The sequence below is a fragment of the Pristiophorus japonicus genome, chromosome 5, assembly GCF_044704955.1.
Source record: "Pristiophorus japonicus isolate sPriJap1 chromosome 5, sPriJap1.hap1, whole genome shotgun sequence".
Taxonomy (NCBI): Eukaryota; Metazoa; Chordata; class Chondrichthyes; family Pristiophoridae; genus Pristiophorus; species Pristiophorus japonicus.
In genome coordinates, this window is record NC_091981.1 from 185,193,507 (window position 1) to 185,216,739 (window position 23,233).

The 23,233-nt window shown below is 44.9% G+C and overlaps 1 protein-coding gene and 1 long non-coding RNA gene across 5 annotated transcripts in view; one reads left to right on the top strand and one right to left on the bottom strand.

The window, feature by feature from the left end:
- ikzf1 (IKAROS family zinc finger 1 (Ikaros)) overlaps positions 1–23,233 on the top strand; it is a 127,815-nt gene that overhangs the window by 23,718 nt on the left and 80,864 nt on the right. The window lies entirely within an intron of this gene.
- LOC139263939 (uncharacterized) overlaps positions 1–23,233 on the bottom strand; it is a 68,886-nt gene that overhangs the window by 14,342 nt on the left and 31,311 nt on the right. Inside the window, exon 2 of the long non-coding RNA XR_011593255.1 lies at positions 18,837–18,893. This is a non-coding gene — a long non-coding RNA (uncharacterized lncRNA). The remainder of the gene's footprint in view (positions 1–18,836; positions 18,894–23,233) is intronic.

The window sequence follows — 23,233 nt, forward strand, 5'->3', positions numbered from 1 at the left end:
CGCTGTACTGCAGCACTTTGCAATCTTTCTCCATTTAAATAATAACTTGCTCTTTGATTTTTTTTCTGCCAAAGTGCATGACCTCACACTTTCCAACATTATACTCCATCTGCCAAATTTTTGCCCACTCACTTAGCCTGTCTATGTCCTTTTGCAGCTTTTTAATGCCCTCCTCACACTTTGCTTTTCCTCCCATCTTTGTATCGTCAGCAAACTTGGCTACGTTACACTCAGTCCCTTCTTCCAAGTCGTTAATATAGATTGTAAATAGTTGGGGTTCCGGCACTGATCCCTGCGGCACCCCACTAGTTACTGATTGCCAACCAGGGAATTAAATATTTATCCCGACTCTCTGTTTTCTGTTTGTTAGCCAATCTTCTATCCATGTTAATATATTACCCCCAACCCCGTGAACTTTTATCTTGTGCAGTAACCTTTTGTATGGCACCTTGTCAAATGCCTTCTGGAAGTCCAAATACACCACATCCACTTGTTCCCCTTTATCCACCCTGTTCGTTACATCCTCAAAGAATTCCAGCAGATTTGTCAAACATGACTTCCCCTTCATAAATCCATGCAGACGCTGCCTGACCAAATTTTGCTTTTCCAAATGTCCTGTTACTGCTTCTTTAATAATGGACTCCAACATTTTCCCAACCACAGATGTTAGGCTAACTGACACATGGCTAACTCCACTTCCACGTGCTTTTATTTTTAATAATATTTGTGTGGAACCTTATCAAATGCCTTCTGGAAATCCATATAGATAACCTCCATAGACAGTCCCCTGTCAATCATGTTAGTGACCTTCTCCAAAAGTTCAATCAGATTAGTCAGACATGAGGATGCTAAGAGGCTGCAGGGTGACTTGGACAGATTAGGTGAGTGGGCAAATGCATGGCAGATGTAGTATAATGTGGATAAGTGTGAGGTTATCCACTTTGATGGCAAAAACAGCAAGGCAGATAATTATCTGAATGGTGACAGATTAGTAAAAGGGGAGGTGCTACGAGACTTGGGTGTCACGGTACATCAATTATTGAAAGTAGGCATGCAGGTACAGCAGGCATTTAAGAAAGCAAATGGCATGTTGGCCTTCATAGCGAGAGGATTTGAGCATAGGAGCAGGGAGGTCTTGCTGCAGTTGTACAGGGCCTTGGTGAGAATACACCTTGAGTATTGTGTGCAGTTTTGGTCTCCTAATCTGAGGAAGGACATTCTTGCTATTAAGGGAGTGCAGCAAAGGTTCACCAGACTGATTCACGGGATGTCAGGACTGACATATGAAGAAAGATTGGATCGACTAGGCTTTTATTCACTGGAATTTAGAAGAATGAGAGGGGATCTCATAGAAGCATATAAAATTCTGACGGGATTGGACAGGTTAGATGCAGGAAGAATGTTCCCGATGTTGGGGATTTCCAGAACCAGGGGTCACAGTCTAAGGATAAGGGGTAAGCCATCTAGGACCGAGATGAGGAGAAACTTTTTCACCCAGAGAATTGTGAACTTGTGGAATTCTCTACCACAGAAAGTTGTTGAGTCCAGTTCATTGGATATATTCAAAAGGGAGTTAGATGTGGCCTTTATGGCTGAAGGGATCAGGAGGTATGGGGAGAAGGCAGGAGTGGAGTACTGAAGTTGCTTGATCAGCCATGATCATATTGAATGGTGGTGCAAGCTCGAAGGGCCGAATAGCCTACTCCTGCACCTATTTTCTATGTTTCTATGACCTTCCCTTCATAACGCCATGCTGGCTTTCTTTGATCAACTCTTCCTCATCCAAGTGCTCAGTCACTCTGTCCGGAATTTTCCGGGGGGGTGGTGGGCGGGATCAGTGGCGGTTATGTCTCACCAGGCACTCCAACTCATTAATCACTTCCAAAGGTATACACAAATCTGTACAAGAACGGAAAGTGTTGACAATAAAGGCTTCAATGTTTGACAACACATGAAGAAAAACTTTGCATGAACATTGGATAAAACACCCAAGTGGCTACCCTTGTTTGTTGTTAGTTGGTATGATTGCACTAGGATGAGAGTGAGTGTGAGGGGTGGCTAGTGAGATGGGGATGTGATAATGTAGATAGAGAGGGATGTGCAAGAGTAGGGCAAGGCAGAGTGGTGGGGATGTGATGAGAGGCACAGGAAGATGAAGGTGAGAGCGGTTTTGTACTAATGTTTCGTCATCTAATGAGATAATTGAAAGATTTGCACCACTGCTCCCAGGTCCTCCTGATGACAATCCTGCTTGTGCCCTCTTGTGCAATGTGCAACCAGGTTGTGTTGGTCTCCTGGGAAGATGTCTTCCGCATATGGGAAGGGAAGATAATCTCCCTGCGTGCTGTGACTCCATAAGCATATGGAGGGAGTCATGGGAGAGCCGAGGTTCAGCCCTGCACCTCTGTGCAGTGATTGTCAGTGTTTGCAGCACTTCAATGCTGTAGAAAAGTGAGAGCACAACTGTGAAAACAAAGTAGGCCAGGGGCCCTTTAAGGAACTGGCTGATGACACTTCATGAATCATGTCATCAGACCCGCTTCCTCTAATTGGACCAGGAAACGCGGTGGACGGGCTTAACAAGCCCTATCAACGCAAGTTCATTTTAGGCAGTTGTTATGTCTTCAGATGCTCTAATAATGACTCCACGAGACAATATGTTGTGCTTGAACTGTAGTGACCTTAGTCCATTTAATGTAACTCCAGAGTGAGGATCACACATGGTGGCCTGCCTTTTATACTAGGCCTGGCACACCTGTACAGGTAACCTACAGGTCTCCCACTGCAGTGCCCTCTGGTGGCACACCTTGTAATAGTACAAGCAGCAACCATGTCGGATACATGACAGCAGCAGCATGGAGCCAGCAGTGGGGTCACGACCCGCCACCAACATCGCACACACCAGACCCGCCGAGGTGAGCAAAATTCCAGCCTCTGTCTCTGATAGATTCCAGTAACTTCCTCACGACTGATGGTAAACTGACAGTTTCCTGCTTTCTCCCTCCCTCCCATTTTCAATAAAGGAGTGACATTTGCAATTTTCTAATCCAAAGGCACAATTCCAGAATGTAGACTAACATATCCGCAATTACCTCATTTATTTATTTTAATATCCTGGGCTGGGAACCATCAGCTCATGGAGATTTGTCTATTAGGTTAATAAATAGATTCTCTTTGGGAGTCTATTGTAAGTTTTTGAAAAAGCAGATTGTGTAGGAAGAGTTAGGACTTCCAGAGGTAGATTTTGTGGCCTCCCATCTGTTGGAAATGGGGAAGTTGTGCCCCAAAAATGGTGGGAATTACTTACCGCCCGTTCTTGTTGTCACTGTAGCCACCAGAGTCTTTTTGGGGCCTATCGGTGAGTATCTGGAGCATCAGCCACTTCAGGTGGTAGGCCCTTATTACATACAAATTAGGGTTCTATAACATGCATAGGACCCCGTTTCCCATTTTAGGACAATATTGGGCGAAGCGTGCTCTACTGTAGCATATGTGTGAGAAAGCAGCAACCATTTTAGAGACTCAAGGTTACTGTTCTTTATAACTGCATGTGCAAGGTGATGTGAATGTTGGATGCGTCATAAAACTATGTAGCAAACAGAAATAATCTGTATTGAAATAATGTTTCCTAATGGCTGGTAATACAGCATGTTAATGTTAAAAAGGATTGAACTGAAAATATGTAAAATTACCATTTTTCTGCAAGTTGTTAACTATTCAAAACAGAATGGGTCAAACAATTATAGTATGAGTCACTGTGGACAAATTGCTTGGCCATCTGTGCGTACTAAAAGTATTTTTTAAAACCCATTCTTTTTGATAGCATTTTAACCCTCCTTACTTGTGCTTGTAAGAAGAGCTGCACTGTGACATGCAAGGTGAATTACTATATTGCTGTGTGAATAGAGTCTTCATGGCTATGATTCATGTTTTATCATTGCTGGTATAGTAGAAAAACCATGATTAATAACAATATCAAAGTGTTTCATCTCTTATCTTCGTCACTTGGATTATATAAAATCTCCAACCTGTTGCAAGAAATAAAAGATGACATTTTTGTGTCTCGCCCCCTGATGTCACGTCAGTTGCAGGCCTCCATTTCCAGGCCACTTCTCTGCATGGGCTGAGTCAACAACACAAAGGATGGGGAGTAGCAATCACTTCTTTGCTTTTGAGTTGCAAATCTGGAGTGTACTTTTAGTTTAAACTACGTATTAGCCAAATATGCAGCAGTATCCACTCCATTTTTATGCAAGAATGTTGTGTTTGTAGTACTTTTTAGAAGTACAAAACAGAAAATTGAAGGTGCATTCAAATACTTTGAGGGGCTACAAATCAATAATTTGCATTTGTTTGTTTACATCTTATTGACAAGGCCACTGGTTTGTGGTTCTCATGGAAAAATGGACAGAATTGTGGAATACAATCAACAAAACACGGGAAAATGCCGGAGTCCTGTTTGATAAAACGGGAATTTGATTTATTCATTCAGTGTAAACCAAACCCCTTGTTCGTTGGGAATGAAGTAAATGTGGCATAAAGAAATTAAATGTTGCAAAGTTTAGGCTACTGGGGACGCAGTTAGTTAGAACCTAGTCTTTTGCCTTCTGACCTAAAACCCAATTCAGACCAGAATGATAAGATCTCCTTTCTATAGTTGAAAGGGCCCCACCTGAACTGAATTTAGGCAGTCACAATCAATTTTCTAGTAATCTCAAATCCATAGCTAATGCTGCCATAATTCAATTGCAATTGTCATTAAATTGTCAGATTCACACAAAAGCTTCAAAGGGTTCTTGCAGGAAATGGAAATATCATGGTTGGGCAATAGGGGCTTCTTTTCTAGATTGTGGAACTAGTAGAGCAAGTTGTATTGTACATATATTCCCTGTGTGTTTGTTTTTCTCCCTTGTTTTATTCCTTTTTAAATGTTCTCTTTCATATCTTTCCATTCTGAGGAAGGGTTTATTTATGCCTGAAACATCAACTGATCTGTTTTCTTGTTGGATAATGCTTGACCTGCTGAGTGTCTGCATTGTTTTCTGTTTTTGTTTCAGGTTTCCAGCATCTGCAGTATTTTGCTTTTTGGCCACAAATATGGAATTTCCTTTCTCTAACACCGAAACTCTTCAACTCAAGAATAGCATCTGCCCAAAAATCCTTTAATTTTCCATTTCGTAGATTAAAATAAATACTTAAACATTATAGAGTAGAAATTCTAATCAGCAAATCTCATGTACAAGCACTTGTACTACATTTCTATATGCATTGATTTTTGCGCAGTTGTTAACTTATTTATTCTGGATGGGTTAACGCCTATTTAAAAATAACGAATACAGGAGGGCGAAATTGCCTTGCGCCCCAATTGGGGGCGGGATTTTTAGAGCCCGGCGCGGAAGTCCTGCCCCCACCGCTGAATTGGGCTTACCGCCTCACAAAGGAATGGAGTGCAGGAATGGAGTGCAATCTCCCGTGCTCCATTTACTTTGGGGACGGTAACCGGGGTGCTACTGGGACAGGGGGTCAAGCGCTACGCAGATGTTCCACGTAGCACTGAAGCGCTTCAACGCCCCTCACCTTCGCTTAAAGGAGAGGGCCGCTTTGCACCCTGCAGGGCTTCTGATGGCCTCCACTAGACCACCAGGGCAACGTGCAATCGGGCCAGCAGCCCAGCATCCAAGACAGACTGCATGATGGCGACCCAGACCACGCTAGGGCCGCCATTATCGAGTCGACGACAGTTGGCCGACAAACAAAGATGGCGATCCAGGGAGCTGGCGCCCTCCCCTTTAAGCACCGCCACGAGAGTGGATATCGGCCAGCTGCGGGGCAATTTCCCCCACAGGGCAGTAAGGGGTTGGCACACACAGTGATGACATCATCACCGGTTGCTAGCCAGCCCGGGGCGCTAACTGTGTGGCTCAGCGCTGCCATGGTAGCGCCTCCGCAAACTCCCAGTCAATTTCCCGGGAGGCGGTGGTGTCCCCCTACTCTGGGCGAAAACCCCTCAGGTGATACCGGGGCTATAAAAAGGGGCAATTTTGCCCCCACAGGATTGTAACGTAATGAGTTAAGCATTCATGTGAATGGAATTTCCACTCTAACTTGTAAAAGAAAAGCATTTTGTATATTTTGGAGAAACATATTAGACGTAAAGAGTAATTTTACAAAATTGTACTCTTAGCCCTTGCCCACCATGAGTGCATATTGAGAATTCAGCCACATGCTCCATAATTTTTCAGCTATTAAAATGAATGAATGTAAAATCCTGGGGGCATAAGCCATATTGCTGGTGGGAGAGGCTCACTGCTGGGAATGCAATTTCACAAAATTATCTGAATAATCTGAAATAATTCATAGCATTTCTTGGCTGTCTAAGGTAAAAATGTGCCAGGCAGCTATGGCATAGATAACAGACATTTGACCTGAAATTGTGCCTAATATACCCTTGTAATTTATACAGCAAGCTTCAGTGGTCTGGTACATGACTTACAAAATAAATGCAACGCCTGCAAAAGTAGCAAATAACCAAACAGGCAGAACAGGTTCCACAACAGAGCCATACCTTGTATAGCTACAAAACATTTTTAAATTTGTCACTTGACACCTAGCATTAACATCATAGCTGTTGTTTTTTGGAAGGAGGAAGGTGTTCCCCAGGGGTCGGTACTAGGACCGCTGCTTTTCTTGATATGTATTAATGACTTGGACTTGAGAGTACAGGGCACAATTTCAAAATTTGCAGATGTCCATAAACTTGGAAGTATAGTGAACAGTGAGGGGGATAGTGATAGATTTCAGGAGGACATAGACAGGCTGGTGGAATGGGCAGCCATGTGGCAGATAAAATTTAACGCAGAAATGTGCAAAGTGATGCATTTTAGTAGGAAGAATGGAGAGAGGCAATATAAACTAAAGGATACAATTCCAAAGGGCGTGCAGGAACAGAGAGACCTAGGGGTATATGTGCACAAATTGTTGAAGGTGGCAGGGCAAGTTGAGAAAGCGGTTAAAAAAAACTTACGGGATCCTGTGCTTCATAAATTGAGGCAAAAGTAGCAAATAACTAAACAGGCAGAACAGGTTCCACAACAGAGCCATACCTTATATAGCTACAAAACATTTTAAAATTTGTCACTTGACACCCAGCGTTAACAAAGGAACTTATGATGAACCTTTTATAAAGCACTGGTTCGGCCTCAACTGGAGTATTGCGTCCAAATCTGGGCGCCGCACTTTAGGAAAGATGTGCAGGCCTTTGAGAGGGTGCAGAAAAGGTTTACAAGACTGGTTCCAGGGGTGAAGGACTTCAATTACGTGAATAGACTGGAGAAGCTGGGTTTGTTCTCCTTAGAGCAGAGAAGGTTGAGAGGAGATTTGATAGAGATTTTCAAAATCATGAGGGATCGAGACAGAGTAGATAGAGAAAAACTGTTCTCATTGGCAGAAGGGTCGAGAACCAGAGGACACAGATTTAAGCTGATTGGCAGAAGAACCAAAGGCGATATGAGGAAAATCTTCTTTACACAGCAAATGGCTATGATCTGAAATGCATTGCCTGAAATGGTGGTGGAGGTAGATTTAATCGTGGCTTTCAAAAGGGAATTGGATAAGTACCTGAAGGAAAAAAATATTCAGGGCTGCAGGGAAAGGGCGGGTGAGTGGGATTAGCTGAAGTGTTCTTGCAGAGAGCAGGCACGAGATCGATGGGCCGAATGGTTTCCTTCTGTGCGGTAACTATTCTGTAATTCTATCATATTGATACAGTGATTTGATCAGAAAATTGCTGCAGTACCTGTTAGTTATCTCAAGGGTTCATATTTTCTGTTTTGCATAATGGAAGCACATATCATGAATTCCGGCACAGTGGTCAACGAACCATATGATTTTCCACCCATTAAATTAGGTGCAATTGTATTCACGTCCTCATTCTCGTAAGCATTAAATCGGAATATTTACCCAAAGTTGTGTTTAGCACACTTTTTGATGACTGTAGTATTTGTACACTAAGGGGGTGAGTTTGTGTGGGGGTTCTCCCGATCGCCCGTCGTAACTAACAGCGTATGAATGAAAGAACCACCACTGAAATTCTATCCTCTAATTGTTGGAGGTTATATTTCTATGGTATGTGGGATACTAATTGTAGTAACACAGTGGATTCCGCTTATATTGAAAATCTAATAGCACTGTAAAAATGTCGTTAAATGCGTGATTTCATTACAACTAGAAGAGCATTTGACAAGGTTAAGAATCGCTAAAGAAAAATGTTTGAGCATGTTAATTGAAATTAACTTTATTCTAAACCTTAACATTTTAATTTAATTTCAACATTTTAATATTGTAAATCAGGGGTTATTTTTGATCTTAACAGCTGGCCATTGAGCATTGCCTGGGTGGAGCACATAAAGGAAAATCTGGCGAGGAGAATTACAATCAGTAACAGGACCTGTTTAATTTTCCTCCATTGAAATCAACAGAAGAAAAATCTGGCGAGTTCTATATGGGAAATGTGATCCTCCCTGGCCAGACTTTCTGTTCGTCACTCTTCTCAAGTGCTGCTAATGGCCAGGTAGTAAAGACGAAAAAAGCATCTCCACAGTGTCAACATTTTCACTCGATAAATCTTTTTTTTAAAACTTCAACATTTTAAGAAAGATACTAGAGTGTAAAACCAGTAAATGTTCTTTCTACATCTGTACTCAATATTGCAAAATGTTCAACTCAGAAAGCAGCCATTCAGCCCTTCATTAGCGTTAGCTCCACATCAGAGCACTCTACTTCAATCCCATCTCACTCTTTCAACCTACCTCTTTAGTATTGTTCGTCAAGTGTTTGTGAAATGTGTGGCTCATGAAGATTTTGTTATATCAAATTGCAGTTACCTGAGATTCCAGGAAACCTGTTAGACTTAAGAATGCTTAAGCCTATAATATAGTGGCAATAACGGAGACCTGGTTCAAAGCAGGGAAGGATTAGGAACTTAAAGAGGCTATATTTGCCCCTTCCCTTCAGGCCTGTTACCGCCGGAAATCGACGACCACGCTGCGGAGTGGAATAGCCGCCGATTTTTAGTCGAAAGGCCGCCACTTTGAAAATTCCATTCCTGCAGTATCCCGGTGGTGACCCTCCCCCCCACTATCGCTATGTTGCTGCCAATCCGTCCGATGTGTTTCCACCCCCCCCCCCCACCCAAACGTGAAATTCCGCCCAGAAAATCTTACTCCCACTGCACAGTGCTACCAACAGCTTTTTCTGTCATTTTTCACTGTGCTTGGAGTGCTTCTATAATGGCGGTGAGGCTGCCATTAAAGGGATGATCCTACTGCCACGGCTGCCATCTTTTTTTATCGGACAACTGCCATGTCGGTCCAACAGTTATGCCCCCGGGTTTGGCCGGCCCAACAACAGGCCCAGTAGACCTAACTTAAAGAATCGCAAAGGCTCTCCCCTTTCAGTGAAGTGGAGAGATGTGGTGACGCCCCAGCGTCATGACATCATCAGCATTATGCTGATAAGTGACAGCGGAGGACACTCCACCCGTCCCCCACTTATGCCCCTCTGCTTACCGAGCTTCTGCTCACTGTACTTCCGCCCCCATTATGACTGACTTTCGGGCCGCTCGAAAAAAAAGAGGCCACCACATCTACCGCTGCGGTAAAAACAGGCGAAACACACTGGGTTCGCCGCGTTTTCTGTGGGGGGCAATTTCGGACCCTTAATATTCCTGGCTGCAAGGTGTTCAGGAAAGATAGGGAAGGAAAAATGGGGAGGTGGTAGCAGTATTGATTTAAAGAAAGGGATGAAGTAGTTGAGACAAAATCTTGGTTAAAATTAAGGAACAACACAGGAACTATTAATCTGCTGGGTGTATACAATAGGCCACCAAATAGTGGGAGGGAGTTAGAGAAGGAAATTTGTGGGCAAATTACAGAAAGATGCAAGAACTATAGAGCAGTGATAATGTGGGACTTCACTTATCGTAATATAGACTGGAGTAATGAGGGCTGGATTTTCTGGTTCTGTGCGCTCCGGGTTTTGCCCCAGGGTAGCGTGAAAGGTGGCGGTGACGTCTCCAGCGCCCTACCGCAATCCTCTGGTCAGGTTTTGTGACGGCGCTGAGCAGCTGACTACCCCAACTAGAAAGAAATATAAAAACAGATTGTTAGAGTTTCTTTAAGAATGTGAACAGGAAGAGATTAGCAAAAGTAAACATTGGTCCCTTAGAGACTGAGGCAGCAGAAATTATTATGGGGAATAAAGAAATGGCAGAAACATTAAACAAATATTTTGTATCTGTCTTCACAGTAGAAGATGCAAAAAGCATACCAAAAATGGTGGGAACCAAGGGTCTAGTGAGGGTGAGGAACTTAATGTAATCAATATAAGTAGAGAAAAAGAACTAGAGAAACTAATGGGTCTAAAAGCCAACAAATTCCTGGACCTAATGGCCTACATCCTAGGGTTCTAAAAAGGTGGCTGCAGAGATGACGGTTGCATTAATTTGATCTTTCAAAATTCCCTAGATTCTAGAATAGTCCCAGCGGATTGGAACATTGCAAGTGTAACACCGCTATTCAAGAAAAGAGGGAGAGAGAAAACAGGAAACTACAGACCTGTTAGCCTGACATCAGTCATTGGGAAAATGCTGGAATCCATTGTTAAGAAAGTGGTATCAGGGCACCTAGATAATCATAACATGATTAGGCAGAGTCAACATGGTTTTATGAAAGGCAAATTCGTGTTTGACAAATTTATTAGAGCTTTTTGAGAATGTAACTAGCAGCGTAGATAACGGGGAACCAGTGGATGTAGTATATTTGGATTTTCAAAAGGCATTCAGTAAGGTGCCACATAAAAGGTTATTGCACAAGATAAGGGCTCCTGTCTTCCCCCTATCACAGACCTTCCCTTTTGTTCTTCGCTCCCCTTTCAGTGCTCCTTAAGAATCTGTTCATTTCGAACATTTGCCAGTTCTAACGAAGGGAAATGTTAACTCTCTTTCTCATTCCACAGATGCTGCCTGACCCGCTAATTTTTCCAGCATTTTCTGTTTTTATTTCAGATTCCAGCATCCGCAGTATTTTGCTTTTGTATTAAGGTTAAGAGGAGATTTGATAGAGGTATTCAAAATCATGAATGATTTTGATAGAGTAAATAAGGAGAAGCTGTTTCCAGTGGCAGAAGGACACAGATTTAAGGTGATTGGCAAAATAACCAGAGGCAACATGAGGAAATATTTTTTACTCAGCGAATTGTTGTGATCTGGAATGCACTTCCTGAAAGGGTGGTGGTAGCAAATTCAATAATAACTTTCAAAAGGGAATTGGATAAATACTAGAAGTGAAAAAAATTCACAGGGCTGTAAGGGAAAGAGCAGGGATGTGGGACTAATTGGATAGCTCTACCAAAGAGCTGCCATAGGCACAATGGGCTGACTGGCCTCTTTCTGTGCTGTATCATTGGATGATTCTATGCTTGCATTAGTTAAATCCAATTTGTTAACGCCTGATCAAATTTTCAGTTTATTTATGGTAATTGTCGAAATGGGTATAACGCTGAGGCTGGTAGTTGTCAGATTATCTTGCAAATTTCACTTGTGAAGATATTTATCTTAGTATATGACTGACCATAGCACATCCTTTATTGATATCAAAGATGTTGGTCTTGGCTCAGTGGTAATAATCTCGCCTCTGAGTGAGAATGTTTTGGGTTCATATCCCACTCCACAGATTTGAGCACATAATCCAGCAATGACCAGTTGATCTGTTTTTCGTATTGGTTGAGGGATAAATGTTGGTCAGTACACCAGGAAAACTCACCTGCTCCTATTCAAGTAGTACCATAAAATCTTTTGGGGATGAAATATGTCTTCACCAGTCACGTGAAATGTACTCATAATCAATTGTCAGTCTATTTTACACTGCGCTCTATTTTCTTTTCCAAATGGTGTGGTATAAAACAGGTGGACGGTTTGGTATGAGTGCGTTTCGTGCTATTTTTACCTTTGTTACGTCCACCTGAGAAGGCAGAAACTTTCGTTTAGCATCTCATCTAAAAGACACCACCTCCGACAGTGCAAACTGTACTCAATTATCAACCTAGATTATGGTCAAATCACTGGAATGGGGCTTAAACCCACAACCCAGAGGCAAGAATATTACCAGTCACTCTGTGACACTCTGGCTGGTGATTTCTTAAACCTTTCATTGCATCACTGTTGCTACATGCTTACAAATAACTTTTGAGATATGGTATATTTATTGCTAGAACTTTTTGATGTGTGGTGCAACTAAAACAAATTCTTTATCGCAAGTTCCAAAATACTATTTTGCTATTCACATTACCTTTGATGATAGACTTCTAACTTAGTACTTCATCACTCATAGGTTATTGAGTCTTGCGTTCCATTTATATGACCGCACTGCTTCAGTTTATACTGACTCAGATTCAGCAACAATAGGCAACTACATATGCAGGAGATTGTAGTTGGCTCTAAAGTATCAAACGTGACTTTAAATTAACAGTGTGCATGAATCTCACACATATGCATGCAAACAATGACAGACAGGTAAAGACCCTCTAGTCTATCTAACCTGTCCCACACAATTGCGATACCTTGTGTATTACAATATGTATACTCTCTACCCCACCCAAAAATTATGTGATCTCCTGGGAGAGGCGAAAAACCAAAGTAAAAACCCAGGCCAATTTGGGGGGGCGCGGAATCTTAGAAATTCCTCTCTGACACCTCCCAGGTGATTGAAACTAGCCCAAAATATCACTCTGGCCCTGATGATTCTTTGCAGTTCCTTGCCGTATCTACCTTCTGTAAGGGGTGATCGCTGTCCCAGCTAGAAACAGGTTTAGCTCTCGCTTGAAAGAATTCAGCGAATTAGTATCCACCGCATAAGCTGGCGGCCTGTTCCAAAGGTCAACTATTCTCTGGAAAAAGAACCACCCACTCAACCTATCCTCATAAGTCAACCCCCTCATCTCCGGAATCAACTGACTGAACCTTCTCTGAACAGCCTCCAATGCAAATATATCCTTCTTAAATACAGAGACCAAAACTGTACGCAGTACTCAAGGTGTGGCCTCACCAATACCCTGTACAGTTGTAGCAGGACTTCTCTGCTTTTATACTCCATCCCCCTGCAATAAAGGCCAACATTCCATTTATCTTCCTGATTACAACAAAAAAATGAGATTAAAAAATCTTGCGGCCGCCGCGCGGTGCCCCCAACAGTTTTTTCTGTCAGTGCGTTGTGTTTGCAGTGTGTGCAAAATGGCAGTGCAGCCGCCATTAAAAGGTAGGGCGCACTGCCACGGCCGCCATATTGTTATTTTTGTCAGCCGACAATTATGCCCCGGGTTCAACCAGGCTGCCAAAAGCCTCCCTGGTGGCCCAGTGGATCTAACTAAAATAATCGCAGAACTCGCAGCGGCTCTCCCCTTTAAGTGAAGGGGAGAGACGTGGTGACGCGCCAGCGTGATGATGTCATCAGCGCTACGCTGTTGACTGACAGTGGCAGAGAGTTCGTCCCACCTCCACTTCCGCCCCCATTATGACTGACTTCCACTCTGCTCGAAAAAAAAAGACAAAGAGCTAAATTTGGCGCAAGAGGCCACCTCATCCACTGCAGTGGTGAAAACACAGAAAAAATGGTTGGTGCGACCCATTTCCGGTGAAGGTGAATTTCTACCCCCACATTGATCTTTATTGTCAACCATTCTTCAACTTTACAATCAATTTATTATGACATGGCACGCAGTAAAAGTAATAATTATATTCTTTTGTGTCGAGACATCTAGGATACATGTCCTGATGTAATGGACTGGAAAAGGCTTTCCAACTTACAAAAATCATGATCTTGATGGCATTTGTTTTCAAGATCACAAGTATATCATGCATTTGTGTGAATTAATTTTTGTTCCTATTAAGATTTTTGTGGTGCCCTTTGTTACAGAGAGGTTGGATGGTTGATGAGCCGATTCCATTTGCAATGTAGTCCATCAGAATTTCAGAAGTCAGTGCTACTGACTGATCAGTCTATGATTATGGGACCCAGTGTTTACATCAAGCAGCTCCTTAAACCACAATGGAGAGCAACATGTGGAAGGAACATTAGGAAAGATAACTAGAGCAATGAGAATGACAAGAGCAAATAAAATTGTAGATGTGTACAAAAGTGGAACATTCAAAGGAAAAAAATAGCTACAGGAAAGACAGTGGGCAACTGTAAGACAGACACAAAAGAAAGGGGTTGGGGAACACACAGGAGCCGATTTTCGTCTGCAGTCTGTCGTATTTCCTGGTAAAATTGGGGCAGCATGATGTGAAATTGACAGGACTTGCATCCTCCCAAGATATATTAAGAGCCCCCCCACCCCCCCGCATCCCCAATGTAATCTTTGGCTGGGCTTTGAAATAGGCATCCAGCGTTCCTGCTCGAAACAGGTGGGAACCTTATTTAAATCGGGGTCCAATGACCATTGTAGGACTCCAGCATGATTTTCATGGGCCAGTGGGTGATGCTGTGCCCTGCAAGCCTTGCCAATTGGTCCCTGTCATGCAGCAGCCTATCTAGGGGTCCTTAAATGGACCACTGCAGAGCCAAAATGTTTGTTCTTTTATTTTAGTGAGCCGAGTAGAAGCAGGAGTGCTCCTCCTGACTCCGCAAGAGTACTCAGGCCCATTGGCACCTTCACTGCCCCGGGATCACCTCCCCACCCATGCTCCCCACCCCCGGCCCCAATCTCAGGTCTGTACTGTCACCCAGTTCAGCTTAAGAAGCATCTGATTTCCTGCCCTCCGGATCAGCAAGCTGGCTCGGAACACCTGTTCAGTGCTCGGAGCTTGCCAACTGTGTGCTAATAAGGCTCGATTACCAAGATAGTTCAGGTCTCTCTTTGTTGCAATTGAGCAGGCGGCACAATTGCAAAGCCCTTGGCGCCCCCCTCCCCCCCCGCCGCCGCCCCCGCCACCGATTACCGCAGCAAGCCAAATGTGTAAAACTGCAAGATAATTGTAGCAGTATTCCTTAACACTCATAACCTCTACACATTTAATTTGTAACCAAAGTAATCGCAGCATTGTCGGGGACACTAAATATCCTGTTGGGAGGGGGGTTTTCCTATTCACATAACATAATCTGAAGTCTTTCCAGTGGCAGGATGACGTTTCAGGCCATTTTTACAGCCAAGAATCCATTTTCATCTTTGCAGCCTGTACAGATTCTCCCCTGACATCAGAAAGGCTGTGGGCCAGTGTGGGAATGTTGCTAATGTGATTCCACACATACGTAAAAAATCTGATAAGATGGACCTGGTTAGCTATAGGCCCATTAGTTTGACATTAGTAATAGGAAAGATGTTTGAGGGAATCACTAGGGATGCAATATATGATTACTTTGATAGAGAGAGTCAACTTAGAGAGAACCAACATGGCGTGAAAAAAAGGTTATGTCTTACAAATTTGATCATATATTTTGAAGAAGTCATCAAGTTATATAAGAACATAAGAAATAGGAGCAGGAGTAGGCCATTTGGCCCCTAGAGCCTGCTCCGCCATTTAATAAGATCATGGCTGATCTGATCTTGGGCTCAACTTCACTTCCCTGCCGGCTCCCCATAACCCTTTACTCCCTTATCATTCAGAAATCTGTCTGTCTATCTCCACCTTAAATATATTCAGTGACACAGCCTCCATAGCTCTTTGGGGCTGAGAATTCCACAGACTTATGACCCTCTAAGAAAATAAATTCCTCCACATCTCAGTTCTAAATGGGCGACCCCTTATTCTTAAACTATGTCCCCCTCATTCTAGATACCCGCACAAGTGGAAACATCCTCTCTCTGCATCTACCTTGTCGAGCCCCCTCAGTATCTTTTTTGTTTCAATAAGATCACCTCATTCTTCTAAACTTCAATGAGTATAGGCCCAAACTTTTTTCATAAGTCAACCCCTTCATCTCAGGAATCAACCTTGTTGCCCTTAACTTCTATACTACTGGGTACTTCCAGTCTCCTGTAGGCGACATACGCAACATCTCGCAGTTTGCAGTACATTGCTGCATTCATCAGGTGACCGACACTCTCTACAGCCAACGAATTGACTACATAAAGTTCAGCATGTCCAGGCAGAGCCAGGATGAGCGCTTCTGTGGCTTCACCAGGATAGCGGGCTTCCCCATGGTTCAGGGGGCCATTGATTGTACACATGTGGCATTGCAGGCCCCGCCTCACAATGGAGAGGTGTTTCCCAATCGAAAGGGCTACCGCTCCCTCAACGTTCAGCTGGTCTGCAATCACAGGCAGATGATCCTCACTGTCAATGCCCGCTATCCTGGCAGCTGCCACGAGGCCTTCATCATGAAGTGCATGGCTGACTCATCGGCGATAAGCCACCTGCCACCTGCCTGATGACACCCCTCCACAATTCCACCACACCAGCTGAGCAGAGCTACAACACCAACAATATCACAACCAGGACCATTATAGAGCGAATTATCGGAGTTCTGAAGCAACGTTTCCACTGCCTTGACCACTCTGGTGGGGCATTTCAGTACTGACCTGATAGTATCCATCTTCACCATTGTGTGCTACATGCTGCACAACCTGGCCATCATGAGGGGGCAGCCATTACCAGCAGGGATGGATGATCCACCTCAGGAGGATGACTATGATGATGAGGAGGAAGACAAGGAGCTTCAGCCAAGGAGGACGCAGCCTGACACTGTTGCAGCTGCAAGGGCTGCTCATCAGAGACTCGTCATGCATCGATTTCACTGACTGAGGCAAGATGTGCCGAATGGCCAGCCTATTCACCTGCCGATCTGCTGAAGACATCGTGCCCCACCCTACAAGCCTCTGTGTATATAAATGGCAAGACAAGATTGTGACAAATTAAAAGCATTTTTATTGTCAACAAAAACCATTCTGTGTTGTAAAGAAGCACTAAAGGACGCCATCATCCACAGCAAACAATAATTGAAACCAGACCTCTTGAAACATTCTCACCCACATCCATATGCAACTATTTACATTGGTTCCTATTCGAACAAGGTCAGCATCTCTGGCCACGATCACATAATTTTTTAATGGCTCATGCAAATGCAACAATTGACATGAGTTCATATTTGAGCAAGGTCACCATCTCTGGCCACTGTCATGTGTTCAACTGTCATTGTAACCCATGTATAAACTGAAATAAGTTGTAGACCGTGAGAACACTGACCACTAGGTGGTGAACTTGTGGGAGACACTCCTAACCTGGACTTTCAGGTATAAAAGGGGAAGTTCCACCCATCTTCTTCATTTCAGTGCTGGCTAATAAAGGTAACTGGTCACAGAGTGACCTTCTCTCAAGTATGGGCCTCGTGTGCATTTGTACTGTATAGTAAGGACATATTAGTCACCATCACACAATTCTTTATTGGCTCATGCAATGCAACTATTTACATGAGTTCATATTCGAGCAAGATCACCATTTCTGGCTACTAGCGCACACATATTTTGTGGGTCTTTGAGTGCTTTCCCATCCCTTCCCTTTTCCCTCCTCCCACGCCTACTGCTCCTCCTCAGTGGGGTCTCCGTGCCTGCAGCAAAGCTGGTAGAAGGTCATTCTGTTGGCGCCGCTGCCACAGCTGATGGCTTAACAGGACATTACCCACTAGCTCGGACCCTGGAATGCCCGGCTCGGACTATATCACCTCAGCATGAGCGACTGCACTCTGTGGTGGATGGGTTGCAGAGAGCAACAGGGGCAAGGGCAGAATGGTGTTGTCCTGAGAGAGGACATCATGTTCCAACATCCCGACATGCTGCAACTTCCCCGAGGCAGAGCCTCAGCATCTGGAGCAATCCGGGTAAGCACAGATTGCTGCCCTGCTTCGGCAACGTTTGGTCCCCGTTGAACTGGTGGGGCCCCAGACATGATGGCAGCGGGCATTGTCTGCGCGGCATCAAGTTGGCTCTGCATCAGGGCAGACTGTATCTGCAGCACACCACAGAGCTGAATGATGCCACCACGCACTAACAACCTACCATAGCGTCGGCCTGGTGCTCAAAAGTTACTGCCACGTCAGCCATAGCCAGTGCTACCATGTCTGGGACCCCATGGTCACTTGAAACATCCAGTATCCATTGGTATCTACCAAGGATGGGCTCCACGGGCTGCTGAGAGGCATGTGCGACAGTTGAGATGGACTCCTCCGTCCTCACAGCTAGTGCATCGATACTCTTGGGCACCCTTGACAATGCACCCAGCAGATCACTGCAATCGCAATGATTGTCCTGCGAGATACTCTAATTCAAGCTCATCATCAGAGTGCTGCTGAGAATCACTCGGGCGCACACTCGCCTTCTGGGGAGTTGGCTGTCTGGTTTCCCCTCCCCTGTGGCATTGCTGCAGGCCACTGGACCCGGAGCATCACCCACCTCCATCTCCCCAGACCACGCCATCTGCCACAAAGCTGCTGATCCCGCTTTCTGAGGCCGCTGGATCCTCCGTGACATCCAAAGAGGTGTCCTCTGTCGCCTCCTCCTCTGCACCATCACTTGCAGTGGAAGGCTGACATGCAGGCCAATGGCCGTCTGAAAGCTCAAAGCCAGAGAAGAGTGGTTACATGCAGGGGACGGGGCCAGGACTGGGAAAGGCAATCGGAAATGCCAGTCTCATGGAAAGTGGTGAAGTATTGTAGTGTCAGAGCTAAGTGGTCTGCTAGAGGCTGCAAAGGAACTCAACATATTGTCATTGTCCCGAGGGGGCTTGGCCTGACACACCATACCCGCTTTTGCGCCCATCAAGGCCGATATCCTGGAGTTAGGAGTTGCACCTTAGAGTCTCCTTCTACGGTCTACCTCTGGTCTCTTCTGATCTGTGCGAACTTGGCCTGCAAGATTAAATAGAACATCAGAGTTAGTGCCCTTCTATCCGTCTGTCTGAAGCGCCTTACATTGTTCAGAACATGTTAGTGTATGAGACTCTGTAAAGGTCGATGTAACTTCCATTAGCTGCGAGAATGTGGCAGTGCTTGAATGAGGGAGGCCAGGACCTAACAGTTACTGTGAGGATAGTGTCTTCCAGACGCATACGAAGACTGAGGAGGTAACAAGATGAGGGGTGGGTCTCCACAACCGAGTAGGAAGGTTAACAGCGCGTACAGGCCCTTGGAGTGGTTGAGGCTGCAAATGCAAACCTTGCATTTGGCCTCACCCACACAGAGCATGGGGTCAGACACATTCACATTGAGGAGAGACTGCACATTGAGCTTAGAGCATGGCATGTTCAGGTTAATGTTAAAGATGTGCACCCTCACCACCCGCATCATGTCGTTCCACTTCTTGTGACATTGGCTCGCTGTCCTGGGCACAGTGTCACTCGCTGACACTATTTCAGCAACATTCCGCCAGAGCCTTCGAAAGGTTTGGGGCTGTGACCTCCTTCCAGCCTCCGTCCTCAGTTATTCTTGAATCCTTTCCAGGGCATCAAGCAGTGCATCGAAGGCAGCGTCCGAGAAGCGGTGAGCACGCTGGCGAGCTGCTGCTGCATCTGCCATCTTCACCCTGTGAGTGAGTGCGCAGGAAGCGAATTTACGCACGAGGTGGTTCCAGGCCCAATCATCGGCTCAATTGAATCCAGGTGTCGGCAATATGTCTGTGGCGCAGTTACAAATGATGATTGACGTCTGGATGTTACCGCCTCACTTGCCCACCCCAAATACCGCCGCTTACCGCCTCCAGAGTAGCGTGCAAAGCCTTATTTGCTACAATCCCCTTTTCAGGCGGCAAACTGAGTTTTGCGGTTGATGGCGGCAACTACCGCCTGGCGGTAAAATCTCCATTCAGACGGTGACACCGCCTCAAAAACGACGGGACCGAATTTCCTTAATGGGTTTGTGACATCATAGGAATTACTACACAGTGGATTTGGGATGTCATTGAGGTTACTACACAATGAGTTTTAAATGTCAGAAGGCAACATTTGGAAAAGAAACCTGAAAAGTTACAATGTAAAATGAGTGGTTTGCAGTGCTATCATTTTTTCAAAGTCCAGAACATTATAAATATCATGGGGTTGAATTTCTATGGGAGTTCTCCCCAATTGTCTATCCTAGCTTCAGAATATCTGAGGAAACCCCGGAGAAATTACGTCAGGCAATCGGGCAAACTACTGTAGAAATTAATGATGGTTGTATATATTATTTACCACTGTATGTCATAAATAGTGATAAACTTCTCAAACTCAAAGAAAAATTCATTCAAATCTGCCGGCGCTACACGCCACCAAATAGCATGCTGTACTTTCAAAAATGTAATGTAAGTTTCTCACCCCCACAATCAATAAACTGACAATTGTGATAGTTTGCCAATATAAATATTTATATGTTTGCCTTCTTTAACATTTTCATATTGTTTTTTCTTCTTTGGTTTGGTTTGCATTTCATAACTTATAGGGCTCAATTTTCCCAATTATCTGCACCGTTTTTTTGGCACGCCCCACTTCTTTTGACGTAAATTAAAATATCCAAGTTTCCCCAAAGTTTCTGCGCCAGCTCAGTTAGTTACGATTCTTTTAGGTTAGGATTTTTTTGCGTCCATAGTAACCTGATGTCTGCGCCAGTTTTTCACATTTAAGCAAGTTTGGCCAACTTACATTTTTCCTAGGACGGTGTATGTGACCTCTCCCAAAAAACCTTCTGGGTACTTAAGAAAAACCAGCGCACATTAAAAAATCAGAGCAGAAAGACACCATTGTTTTTATGCGAAGTTTTGGGGGGAGTCAAGAAGACAAAGAATATGCATCATGAAGCTTAATTTTTTTCAAACTCAAAATGGAGAAAATGGAAGTCTAATGCAATTCTTTAATTTTGGATTTTTTTCAAAGTGCCTCGCCACCACCGAACATCTCCGCTCTGGGCTCGAACGTCAGCTGGCAGAATCGCTCCCTCGCCCAGACACAGGCTCAGGGCTCGGCTTCAAAAGAAGCCCGGGGGTGGGGGGTGGGGGGAGGGGGTGGAAGCTGAACTGAAGGGATGAGAACCGTACACTATACAGCAGCTTTAAAAGAAGTCCGGGGAGGAGATGGGTTGGAGGGGTGGGGGAGGCGGTGCCGAGCCCCTATATCCAGGCAAGGGAGCGATTCTACCAGCCGACCCTCGAGCCCAGTGAGGAGACGTTCGGTCGGTGGTGGGGTGGTACTTTGGAAAAAAAATCTAAAATTAAAGAATTGCATTAGGCTTCGTTGCCCCAAATGTCCTCATTGAGTGCCTAGCTTTATGTTTTAAGCAAGCCTATTGCCCATTCACAGACCAGGGTGTGGTCCATACTAGGGCGTCGACCTTGGGGAGAGAGAGGAGAGAAGCTTTAAGTCATTCGTCCTGCTGTTTTGAGCTTCTTGCAAAGCTACAATTTAATTATGGGGGCAATATTGACAATGCCATACCTCGTGCAAGCCTTCTGCATGATGGTACTGCGGAGGAAATGATTGATTCAACTTCATTGCATGAGGAACCTCAGAGCACGTAGGATGATGGACAGGAGACCTTACCCACGTCAGGTATATCGAGACAGGCGTTCATACCTACACCTGAGTGATGCAGACTGTGTGAGAAGGCTGCGTTTCCACAAATAAGTTGTAACCGAGATCTGTGAGTTAATAAAAGCAGACCTGCACCCTAGAAGCGTCCGAAGGACTGCTTTGTTAGTTGAGGTGAAGGTTACAGCTGCTCTTTCATTTTATATATCTGGATCATTCCAGGCCACAACTGTGGGTGTGTGCGCCATTTCTCAACATGCAACACATATCTGCATTTGGCAGGTGACTGCTGCACTATATACCTGGAGGAATGACTACATAAAGTTCCCCATGACCACCCAGACAATGCGTGACAGAGCTGTGGGCTTCTCCAGGATTGCTGCCTTCCCAAAGGTACAGGGCTGCATTGATTGTACCCACATCGCCTTGCGAACATCTTTGGAGGATTCCAAGATGTACAGGAACAGAAAAGGCTTCCACTCCTGAATGTGCAGCTTGTGTGTGACGACATGCATCGCATCATGTCAGTTGATACGAGATACTCTGGGAGCACCCATGATGCGTTCATCCTACGTGAGAGCGCTATATCTGCCATGTTTCAGCAGGGGCAGAGCTAGCTGCTGGGAGACAAAGGATACGACCTCGCCTCATCATCATAGGCAGTCCCTCGGAATCGAGGAAGACTTGCTTTCACTCTTAGAATGAGCCCTTAGGTGGCTGAACAGTCCAATACGAGAGCCACAGTCCCTGCCACAGGTGGGACAGACAGTCGTTGAGGGTAAGGGAGGGTGGGACAGGTTTACCGCACGTTCTTTCCGCTGCCTGCGCTTGTTTTCTGCATGCACTCGGCGATGATACTCGATGCACTTTTTCCACTCAGGGCGGCCTTTGGCCAGGGACTCCCAGGTGTCGGTGTGGATGTTGCACTTTATTAGGGAGGCTTTGAGGGTGTCCTTGTAACGTTTCTTCTGTCGACCTTTGGCTCGTTTTCCATGAAGGAGTTCTGAGTAGAGCGTTTGCTTTGGGAGTCTCATGTCTGGCATGCGGACAATGTGGCCTGACCAGCAGAGTGCCTGATTATTGTGGCCTTGCGGAGGCATTGTTGGTGGTAATTTCTCCAGCGACTTGAGGTGTCTACTGTACATGATCCATCGTCTCTGAGCCATACAAGAGGGCAGGTATTACTACAACCCTGTAGACCATGAGCTTGGTGGTAGATTTGAGGGCCTGTCCTTCGAACACTCTTTTCCTCAGGCGACCGAAGGCTGGCACACTGGAGGCGGTGTTGAATCTCCTCATCAATGCCTATGTCCTTGCCACCTGACTCATGGCGCCCCTACGCGTAACCAAGACGGAAGCTGACCGGGAATACAACATGTTGCACAGCATAATAGAGAGGACCATTGGCATCTTGAAACAGCGTTTCCGGTGCCTGGACCATTCCGGAGGCTACTTGCAATATTCCTTTGAGATTGTCGGTCAGGTCACTGTTGTGTGCTGCATGCTGCGCAACTTAGCCATCATGAGGCAGCAGCAGCTGGTCGTAGAAGAGCCACCTGAGGTGAGAGTGGCTGATGATGAGAAGGAAGATGCAGATGATGAGAAAGAGGATGAGGAAGCCATGCAACTACACAAAAAACCTGCAAAAGGATATAGACAGGCTAAGTGAATGGGGATAAATTTGGCAGATGGAGT